This window comes from Chrysochloris asiatica, unplaced genomic scaffold (genome assembly GCF_000296735.1).
Source record: "Chrysochloris asiatica unplaced genomic scaffold, ChrAsi1.0 scaffold00288, whole genome shotgun sequence".
NCBI lineage: Eukaryota > Metazoa > Chordata > Mammalia > Afrosoricida > Chrysochloridae > Chrysochloris > Chrysochloris asiatica.
Window position 1 is genome coordinate 1,801,098 of NW_006408806.1, and position 3,999 is coordinate 1,805,096.

The window sequence follows — 3,999 nt, forward strand, 5'->3', positions numbered from 1 at the left end:
GATCTGAGTTGGAACTAACTCAGTGGCACCTAACAACAGCAACAATTGTTTTTAGTTAAGACATAATATATCTTTTCCTAACTTTTAGAAAGTTTTCTAATTGTCTTTGCATGACACAAGTTTTTTTCCTCAAGTAGTTCTTCCATAAACACTGTCCCCTTTCATTACTGTATTTCCTTATTTGATTCATACCCAATACAATTTTCAATGATATCTTCTTGCCTACTTTCTGTATATATTATTTCATAGTCTGTTTTCACAGCTTCCAATTATTTATCAATTTAATTTTCTCCCACAGAAGTATAAACTCTCTGAGGGGAAAACTTCTGTCTGGCTTATTTATATCTGTATGTTCACCCCTTATACAATGACAGACTCCTTGTGCTAAGGAAGTAAGATTTCTTGCTAAGCCTCAGAAACCCTGTACAAGGTTACTAAGAGTCAGAATGGACTTGAGGGTACTTAACAACAACAAACTATGATATAAGTTATTACTGGATAAATACTCTACATCAAAACTGCCTACATATGTAACTGTCTTCTCATGATCCAACTTTGTTTTAAATTGTAGAGTGGCTAGATCAAATCAATAATAGAACTTAACTATGGTGGCACTGAATATATTAAATAATTATGACAACTTGGTAACTTCTGACTTTTGAACTAAAGTTTTTGACTTTTGAACTAAAGTTTCTCATGGCCATGTTTACTACTTTAAGTTAAATAAGCAACATGTATAGATTGCTGGTTGTTGTTGTTGTTAAGTGCCTTCAAGTCAATTCCGACTCATGTTGTTGTTTAAGTGCCACCGAGTCGGTTCTAACCCACAATGATCCTGTTGTATAGGGTTTCCAAGGAGCAGCTGGTGAGCTTAAATCACCAATCTTACAGTTCAAACGGCTTTGCAGTCTGGCACATTAACCCACAGAGCCACACTAGCAGATCCTATATAGGATTTCCTAAGAGCGACTGGTAAGCCTGAAACACTGACCTTGTGGTTCACACTGACTTTGTTGTCCAGTGCATTAACCTACAGCAGTGGTGGTATCAAATTTCATTATTATAGTCCAGGCCTACTTACTACCTCCAGTGGCTTCACTCAGCAGACAACACAGCAAACCAAACAAATTGTACACATGAATTGTGCTTTATTCTGGTATTTCATCAACTAACAAATATTTATTAAAATCTTACTTTGTTGAAAGAAACAACCTGGCGTAGAGAGGTATTATCCAAGGGGAGTTAAATAAAGACTTTGTACTTTAACTACTTATATTCTATATGACTATTCATGAGTCCTTGGATTGTGCAAATTAGGGTAAGTGCTCAACTATGAGTCCAAAAGTTGGTTGTTAGAACCCACTCAAAAGTGTCTCGACAGAAAGACTTGACAATCTGCTTCCAAAAGGTCACAACAGTCTTGAAAACCTATTGGAGCAGTTCTACTCTGCACACATGTCACAAAGAGTTAGAATTAATTCAATGACAATGAAAATAACAAAACTGTGGAACAAATCATACACTATAAAAGGGTAGCTTCAAATAGTTCATGGAAAAATAAAACTAAAAGATAATGGAATTTTTCCATCAGCTTTTTGACACACCTCTTGCATAGCAACAGACTCAATAATAAGTACAATGAAAGTTCACAAGAAGAGCCTAAGCCTAAAATTAGGGTAGGTTCCATCAGTAATCTAACCTAACTGGGCTATGGAGGACATATGGAATTCAGAAAGGAAGGAGGACAAGGACTCTAAATAATAAATATTCAATAAAACAAATGTGTTGTTCATATAGAGAAAACTAAGTAAAATATACCTGGTGTGGCACTGTGGGTTAATGTTCCAAACTGCAAAGTCGTTTGAACTGCAAGGTCAGCAGTTCAAGCTCACCAGCTGCTCCTCGGAAATCCTATACAGGGTCCCTATGGATCGGAGCCAACTCGACAGCACTTAACAACAATTAAAAGAGAATCTGTGATTTGTTGGCAAAATGGAAGTTAGTACTAGACTACATCAAACATCCTTACTTAAGTAAACTGGTTTGTGTCCAACTAGAAGAGTAGTTCTCGGGAGGACCTTATATACTAATAAGCCCATAAGAACAGCTAGCTCATACATTTACCAGCTTTGTGGCCTTGGGCAAGCAACAAATTCTCAGAATTCTATTTTCTTCTTCTATAAAATGCAGATAATATCTGATTTATAGAGCTGAATATGCTGTTGTTGTTAGTTGCTACTGAGTTGGTACCGACTCATAGAGACCCTATGCACAACAGAAGGAAACACTGACTGGTCCTGGGTAAATCTCACAATTGTTGTATAAGAAATAAGCTTAGCAAAGAGTATGACCCACAGTTAGATGGGACTTTACATGGCTACCATTATTAAACTGTATGTACTACGTAATACAGTTTACATTGCATTTCAATGTAGAGAAAACTAAAATGCTCACCACTAGACCAATAAACAACATTGTTATGGACTGCCAAAAGAACCAACAGATCTGTGTTGGAAAAAGTATTGCCAGAGTGCTCCATGGAGGCCAGGATGGCCAAACTTTGTCTCTCATACTTTGTACATATTGTCAAGAGGGACCAGTCGCTGGAGAAGGATATCATGTTTGGTAAGGTGGAGGGTCAGAGAAAAAGAGGAAGACCCCCAGCAAGATGGATTGGCAAAGTGGCAGCATCAATGGGCTCAAGTGTGGCAACAATCGTGAGGTTGGCCCAGGATTGGGCAGTGTTTCGTTCTGCTGTACATTAGTTGCTATTAGTTGGTACAAACTCGATGGCACCTAACAACAACAAAAACAATTAGAGCTTCTGGCACATAGTTTAACACTAAAGAAATAATTGTTCTACAAATGTATTTTGAGCCAAATCTTATAGAGATCTGAATTCAAAACAAATGAGTAAAAACTATTGACGGTAACAAACATCTACTGAACATTTGGAAGACAGCATGATAAAATAGGGAAAAAGAAGGCTCAGAAAACATGACTCATTTGTCCAGGATTGTACAGGATAGGAACAGATCTGATTCCAAATTGTTGTTGTTATTGTTGTTGTGTGCTGTGGAGTCAGTTCCGACTCATAGCAACCCTGTACAGGGTTTCTGAATTACCACATTTAAACATCAGAGTGACAAAAGCTAACATTTACTTTGAAAAATAAGAGTAACATGCCTCATTAACGTCTATGAGCATTTTTACTCATCCTTTTACTGATCTGAACAGAATTGAAAATAGACTCTGATTATGTATGGGTACTATCTGTATTTTCTATATGTAAACTCGACTGATCAGCAAGATAAGAATTTTTTTCTGTACCAACATACTCAACATACACAATCAGCAATGAAGTGGAGTGATTTAGCAGGTAAGCTTTGAAGAGAGAAGCCAACATTCAACTTCCTGGTCCAGCTGTTAAGTAACTCAGGGCAAAATTATTTGATGTCTGGAATATTTGTTTCATCTTTTGTTAAATTTCATTATTTGATACAATACTACTACATATTTCACTGGGTTGTGACAGCTTGAAAGAATTCAAGCATTAGCTGTGGATGATGTTTAACAATATTGTAAGTTGCAAATGGACTGCAATATACAAAATGCAGAAATCTAATGTTTACATTTCAGTTTCTTCCAATGCAGTCATTTGGAGTAGACGTTCCCCTCCCCAAATAAACCCATTTCACAATGAAATTACAATCTCAGGATTTACTTGTTGAATTTCTAGGAAGGAAAAGCCAAACAAGAGCAATTAAATAGTAAAGCGAAACTCTGGGAGTACGTCACTTTTCCTTGTGTTAGCTGTGATCATCTATTTTCAAAGATCAAAGCTCTGTATCGGTGCCGGACGCTGGGATGGCATTCGATAAATGTTACTGAAGATCAATAGTGACGTTTGGTTTAACACTACCATACACACAACGACAGGGATTGAAAAAATTCGGAGTGCCGCGTGGGTTTAGAGAACCTGAGAGGATTCAAGTATCA

At 37.0% G+C, this 3,999-nt stretch overlaps 1 protein-coding gene across 1 annotated transcript in view; it reads right to left on the bottom strand.

The window, feature by feature from the left end:
• Positions 1-3,999, bottom strand: part of METTL14 (methyltransferase like 14) — a 69,517-nt gene that overhangs the window by 64,775 nt on the left and 743 nt on the right. The gene's annotated exons all lie outside the window — the stretch shown is intronic.